Source organism: Herpailurus yagouaroundi, unplaced genomic scaffold (assembly GCF_014898765.1).
Source record: "Herpailurus yagouaroundi ecotype Mexico unplaced genomic scaffold, PumYag 28, whole genome shotgun sequence".
Taxonomy (NCBI): Eukaryota; Metazoa; Chordata; class Mammalia; order Carnivora; family Felidae; genus Herpailurus; species Herpailurus yagouaroundi.
In genome coordinates this window covers 134,847,218-134,853,877 of record NW_024412376.1, presented here as the reverse complement: position 1 = coordinate 134,853,877, position 6,660 = coordinate 134,847,218, and the positions used below count along the sequence as shown (strand labels likewise).

The window sequence follows — 6,660 nt, the reverse complement described above, 5'->3', positions numbered from 1 at the left end:
CACAGATCTCAGATTTTGAGTCCTTAGTTAGATGTGGTGTCTACTTAAATGCTATGTTGTCTAGCTCAAATTTGACATTATTGTTTCATTTATACTGTGATTATTTTTAGGATTCATTTTCGGCAGGGATAGCTGTTTGCCATTTATTCTTTTGAAATAAATATCCTCAAGTTTTTAAAATGATAAAGAAAAATATGAAGTAAATAATTGCACAGGTGCTATTCATCAATCATGTAAGTCATGAGGGTAGTATATGGTGATCTTCGGCTATGAGAGAAATTGGGAGGGAATACCCAAATACCTGACATGTGAACAACTGGGCTTTGGAGTCAGATGAACGGACGTGGGTTTAAATCGCCATCTACCACTGGATACTTGACCCAGAGCAAGTGATTTAACTTCGTTCCACATCTGCAAAATCAGGAGAATGGCCGTTCACTACCCACCTTGGGATTTTTGTGAAGACAACGTACGTAAGCTTGCATGTGTAATGCATGGTCCTAGAACATACTCAATAAGGTTAGCCATTATTATTTTTTCTGGAAGTTTGTACCTCTTATTACCCTTCACCTGTCTGCCCCTTCCCTCACCCCCCTGCCCCCTTACACGCCATGTAAGCGCCGTGCCTGGCACCTAACACAGTGAGGTATAACCACTCCCGTAATTTCTGTTATCATTAGCATCATGTGTTAGTTCATGTCTGCTTTGAAGCAGATGTCAAAGTGGGATTAGATGAGCACAGGACTTACGAAGGGGAAAACCTGTGAAGGAGAAAGGACCAGAGAGCAGGGGAAAGGGAAGAGAAGTCCTAACACCTGTAACAGGAAGGAGGCTAGGGTTGGAGAAGCCTCAGACTGTAGTACAGTGACAAGCCACTGAGGAGTCTGGGAGCCAAAGTCGACCAAAGTCAAGCCAAAGACATCCCTTTGCTGCACTCTGTCATTGGTTGGGAGAAGCTCACAGGAAATGTGGTCTTCATGTGGACGTGGTGGCAGATCTAGAAGGGCCTCCCCACCAGAGGATATCTGAGTGGCACATTCATGGCTGCTATGCCTATCATTTCCATCTTGCATGTGAAAAATGCAACCTGAGAGTTTCCTCCAATTCATTTATCTAGTTAAGTACCCGGTCATTGCAAACCAGATAGAGATTGAAATTACTTCACACCTAAAACTGAAATATGATATTTGAAGGATGAAAGAAACTCATGGCCAACTTATGATTTTTTTGTTTCAATGCCCAGCTAACAAACCAAGAAATTATTTACTTTTGAAGAGTTTGTCTTGATCACATTTTTTTTTTACTAACCCTATTTGCCTTTTAGCTCTAATTTTGGGTTTCTAAGGTTTAGCATTTCAGTCAGAGAGTTAAGCACAGTTGATATTTTCATGCAAATTGAATCTAACCCAGGGGCCCAAATGTCAATCTACAGGTATGTTCAGCTCATACAATGTTAAAAATATTATTGAACCAACATTTTAAAATTGGGAGATATTGGGGCGCCTGGGTGGCGCAGTCGGTTAAGCGTCCGACTTCAGCCAGGTCACGATCTTGTGGTTCGTGAGTTTGAGCCCCGCGTCAGGCTCTGGGCTGATGGCTCAGAGCCTGGAGCCTGTTTCCAGTTCTGTGTCTCCCTCTCTCTCTGCCCCTCCCCCGTTCATGCTCTGTCTCTCTCTGTTCCAAAAATAAATAAACGTTGAAAAAAAAAATAAAATTGGGAGATATCATATTAAAAAAAAATTATTTTTGGTCTCAAAAGCCAGAAGATCTGGAACATTGAGCCTGAATTTCAGCATGACAATATGATGTAGGGTGAGGTCAACTGCCCCTCAAAGTGGGGCTTTCCTGTTTGCTCCACCTGTAGGCTTCACTACCCGCATAAAATATGCAGATGTCCTTACACCCAGCAGGCTTCACTTATTTATAAACCGGCTTGGTCCTTTGGGCAGAGTGGTAAGTGTGCCCCCATATCACATTCTACCCTTCTTCTGTAGCAATGTTTTAGCTGGACTCATGGTTGCCCAGCTAGGACTACATTTCCCAGTCTCCCTTGCAGCTTGCAGCTAGTGTGCTCATGTTGCTAAGTGCTGGCCAATGGTACGAAAGCAGAATTGATGTTTGGAACTTCCAGACTTCTTTTATTTTTATTATTTTTTTTTAACATTTTTATTTATTTTTGAGACAGAGAGAGAGCATGAACGGGGGAGGGTCAGAGAGAGAGAGGGAGACACAGAATCTGAAACAGGCTCCAGGCTCTGAGCTGTCAGCACAGAGACGACGCGGGGCTGCAACTCACGAACCGCGAGATCATGACCTGAGCTGAAGTCGGACGCTCAACCAACTGAGCCACCCAGGCGCCCCCCAGACTTCTTTTACAAAAAAGCAAGGTGCCCTCCCTTTCTTTCCTTCTTCTTGCCACAGCTGGAATGCGGTTGTGATGGTGGGAGCCAGAGCAGCCATCTGACACCACAAGATGGAAGCCATATATATTGAGAACAGCAAAGCAAAAAGATAGGAGGAAACCGGGGGTCCAACACCAAAGCTCACGTACCAGCTCTGAAAAGCTTGTGCTCAGACTGTTACACCAGAAAAATAAAATTCCACTTTCGTGTCCCTTTTACACAGCAGCCTTAACTGTATCTTAACTAATACATACCCATTTGCAATTGAGTCTGGCCTCGGACTTAATTGGAACTGAGGTGTAAAGGAAAAGAAAATTAGTGATTTTGCAATTTTTTCCTCCTAAAAGGAACCTGTGTGAGCAGCATCAAAACAAATTGCACTGAGAGCTGAGATGAGGCATAATCCTCTCTAGGGTAAAAGCGGTACGGAAAACCCTGTCCCTGTCTTAACAGGCTCTGTTTGCAGGTGGTTCCATTTTCCGGTCATGAACTGGTTTGTGCAAATGGCTCCTTCGGGGCCACTGTTTCCCCCACAGCTACATGTCGCGGGTTCACAGGCTACTGTGCCACATTCTCACTTCTTTTTCATCTCCACCTTGTCTTTGAAGGCCACACTTGAGCAGGCAGCCCTCCCACCTTTTCTGGGCAGTGCCCTGTGAGCAGAAGAGAAGTAGAAACTTCTCGTTTGGTACTGTTCTGGCTCCCAAGGGGCCATCAGAGGTTTCCCAGGGCTAAGCGTGAAACCATTGAGGATTTTCACAGTTGCAAACTGAGCAGAGCCTGCTGCACTATGTGAAGGTAAAGGGCCAGTTATGGAAATTGATCTATGACCAAAAAAAGATGTCACTACCTCCCCAGAGGCAGGTGCCAAAAATGAATGTTACTGTGTTCCCTAGAATGATGAATGAAAACATTGAATGAAACCTGAGTAATAATTGTGCTAGACTATTTAGTGTAACCTGTGACAAAGAATCCATTAAACCGGGACTATTTGGGGGAATACAAGAAAAAAAGTGTGCTGTTCAATGTGCCATAATCGTGGGGCGCCTGGGCGGTGCAGTCGGTTAAGCGTCCGACTTCAGCCAGGTCACGATCTCGCGGTCCGTGAGTTCGAGCCCCGCGTCGGGCTCTGGGCTGATGGCTCAGAGCCTGGACCCTGGTTCCGATTCTGTGTCTCCCTCTCTCTCTGCCCCTCCCCCATTCATGCTCTGACTCTCTCTGTCCCAAAAAATAAATAAACGTTGAAAAAAAAAAATTAAAAAAAAAAATAATGTGCCATAATCGTGACGTACATTTTCTCGTTCCACCGTCTCAAAATTCCTCCGAGGTAGTATTATAGCTGCTGGTTTCTTGAAGCAGGTATGTTAAGTAACTGGACAAAGATCACACAGCTAGGAGGTAAAAAGCCAGGATTTTGACATTCTGGTGATCTACGTTCATTCCATATCATGCAGCCTCATGGATGCTCGAAGACTGGCCTAATCAGAAGGAGGAGGCAAGTGAGATCACAGACAAAACTGCCAGGGATGGAAGTATCTGGGTGAGGAGGATGCAGAAAATGGATGCAGGAAAGCAAGAAAAGAAAGTGGAAGAGAGAGATGTTGAGAAGACTATATACCTGCATCGGATCATCCTAAGGCCCCACAGCTTACAGAAGAAATCAAGATGAGCACAACTCCCTGGTCCCTGAGGGAGAAGGGGTCGTGGAAGAGGCAGTTGGCAGATGTGTATCGGGAGGGCTGAGCTGGCAGCAAGGTGAGATAAATCTGAAAAATAAATTTTACTACGCTTTTTACCTTGCTGAGTGATTGGTTGGTATGCTATGGAGTGGAGAAGAAATTATAACTTAATAGTTAGCCAGACTGGAGTTAATGTTTCTGCTTATTTGTATATGTGTGCTTTTCCCCTTCCTGGCAGATTCTTTTGTTCTGCCCCATGTACCCAGGTGATTCTTTAGATAGTTGGCCTCTATGTCCATTCATACCGCAAGATCAAAAGGGAAGATGATTCCCAAAGCACTGATCTGGGACACTGAATGTCACCAAACCTCACACAAAATTATACCAACTTTTCTTTTCTTTCTATTATCACTTAACTTCTGCCTCCTCAGAGAGGCAGCTCATCTTTATTTTCATTTAGAGGTAAAATATTTTCTAACAGCATCAATGAAACCACATTCAAAGTCGATGACGACCCGCTTTTCATTTTTTAATTTTTTTTTATTATTTTCCTTCCGGCTTTTTAGACAGAAGACAAATGTGAGTTCTGTTTGGCACAAAGTGACTATTCACAAATCTTTTTATGTATTACTTTCTCCTTCAGCCATTGACAAGTGCCTGACAGCTCCAAACTCCCTCAACGTCGAACCAATTAGACAGATGAAACCCTCAGAAACAGGGAGGTTGTTTGAGATGTAGACGGTTACATATTTGTGGTGGGGGCGGGGGACAGGCTAGGGTCTCGATATCTACGGTTAGGCTGTGATAAGAATGATGTTCTCTCCCCTTGGTCAGCCAAGCTTTTTCTACAGAATGAGTGTCCTCTCCAGAGGAGAAGGAAGACAAAAAGATGTAATGAGGTACTAGGGAAAAACAGTTCTCCCTGGCTGTGGCCATGGCCTGGTTTGGAGAAAGTGAAACTAATTTGGGCAAAGTCATGTCCTGTTTGTCCTGTCCGTTCTGTCTGTGAGGCCCTGGGGCAGAGGCAAAGGGTCACGCATATTGGACTAGAATATTAAGGAAAGAGGAAACAAGGTCTAAAGTGAGACTGTGGGGTCCGGGATATTTCCAAATTTGACAATTTTTTTTTCTGCTTTAGGAATTGCTCTTTCAACTCACCTTTTCTTTCTTCCTTCCTTCCTCTTTCTTTCTTCCTTCCTTCCTTTCTCCCTTTCTTTCTTTCGTTCTTTCTTTCTTTCTGTGAAGTTTCTGAGAAGAAAAGGCAATATTTGCTCTAAGTGCTACAATTTACGTCAAGCTAACTGGGTTCTGAACATGAAAGCCCTTTTTACTTTCACAGCAATTTAAAATACTAACAGTGAGGGGCGCCTGGGTGGCGCAGTTGGTTGAGCGTCCGACTTCAGCCAGGTCACGATGTCGCGGTCCGTGAGTTCGAGCCCCGCGTCAGGCTCTGGGCTGATGGCTCAGAGCCTGGAGCCTGTTTCCGATTCTGTATTTCCCTCTCTCTCTCTGCCCCTCCCCCGTTCATGCTCTGTCTCTCGCTGTCCCAAAAATAAATAAACGTTGAAAAAAAAATTAAAAAAAAAATACTAACAGTGATAATGGAGTGTTTTCATACTAACTGTTAGGGTCCCCACTTAAAGCTACATAACCCTTTGAGACCCGAATTTCTCCTCTCTTATCAGAGACAATCGGGGCCTTGCCCAAGGTCACACAGCTGGTAAGTGGCAGAGTCTAGGGATTTGTCTTCCGCCACACCTGTCACCACAATTCTCCGGTGTGAGTAGCCACTTTAGATAATTCTCAGGTACGAGCCGCTTTGGGCTCAATGTGACAAGGACACGCTCCACAGCCTCCCACAGGGGTGTTGTGAGACCCTTCCACAGACTTGAGTTCTTCTTCCCTACCAGTGCGGCCAGAGCTACAAACAGCTGAATTTCTTTATCATCATTTTAGAAATGATAAAAAAAAAAAAAAAAATTCCAAAAGACATTTTATTCCTCATGAAGAATTGGCAGTCTTTATTTATGAGGGATGCGTTCTGGAATGTTCTGCCTTGGTGAGTGAGAAGGAGACTTTCGTAGAACTGAAAGCAAAGAAGAAATGGGGATAAGTGAAGGAGAGCTGAAAGGAGGATTTCAAGTGAGATTGGGACTCTTCACTCTTATTCCTCCTCTTCTTCAGCTTAGGAGGTCTCTGCCTCCCTGCTCCTGGGAGAAAACAAGGGCTATAGCCTTTTAAGTCAAACAGAACTTGGCTCAAATCCTAGCTCTGGTGAGAACTCTTGAGGAAGCTATTTAATCTCACAGAGCCTCATGTCTTCATCTGTAAAATGGTGATAATATTATTACCCTCTTTGTTGGGTAAATTGGGAGGGGGGGGGACTGATGAAATTATGCAGTGTTTCTCCAAGCATACCACTGGTGGTAACAAGAGGGTTTTCTGGTGATACGGTCGTATTTTAATGTAATATTTATGACACAAGAAACCCATTATTTCACAGGTCTTATTGCTTAGTGCAAGGCTAAGTAAAAAAAAAAAAAAAAAACAAACCAAATCCCTATTTTAATAAAATGTTG

General features: G+C 43.8%; 1 long non-coding RNA gene across 1 annotated transcript in view; it reads left to right on the top strand.

Annotated features, from left to right (window-relative positions):
- Positions 1-2,337: 2,337 nt before the first annotated feature.
- The window catches only part of LOC121032964 (uncharacterized), a 26,173-nt gene continuing 21,850 nt past the window's right edge, over positions 2,338-6,660 (top strand). The window contains exons 1-2 of the long non-coding RNA XR_005791633.1: positions 2,338-3,200; positions 3,857-4,157. This is a non-coding gene — a long non-coding RNA (uncharacterized LOC121032964). The remainder of the gene's footprint in view (positions 3,201-3,856; positions 4,158-6,660) is intronic.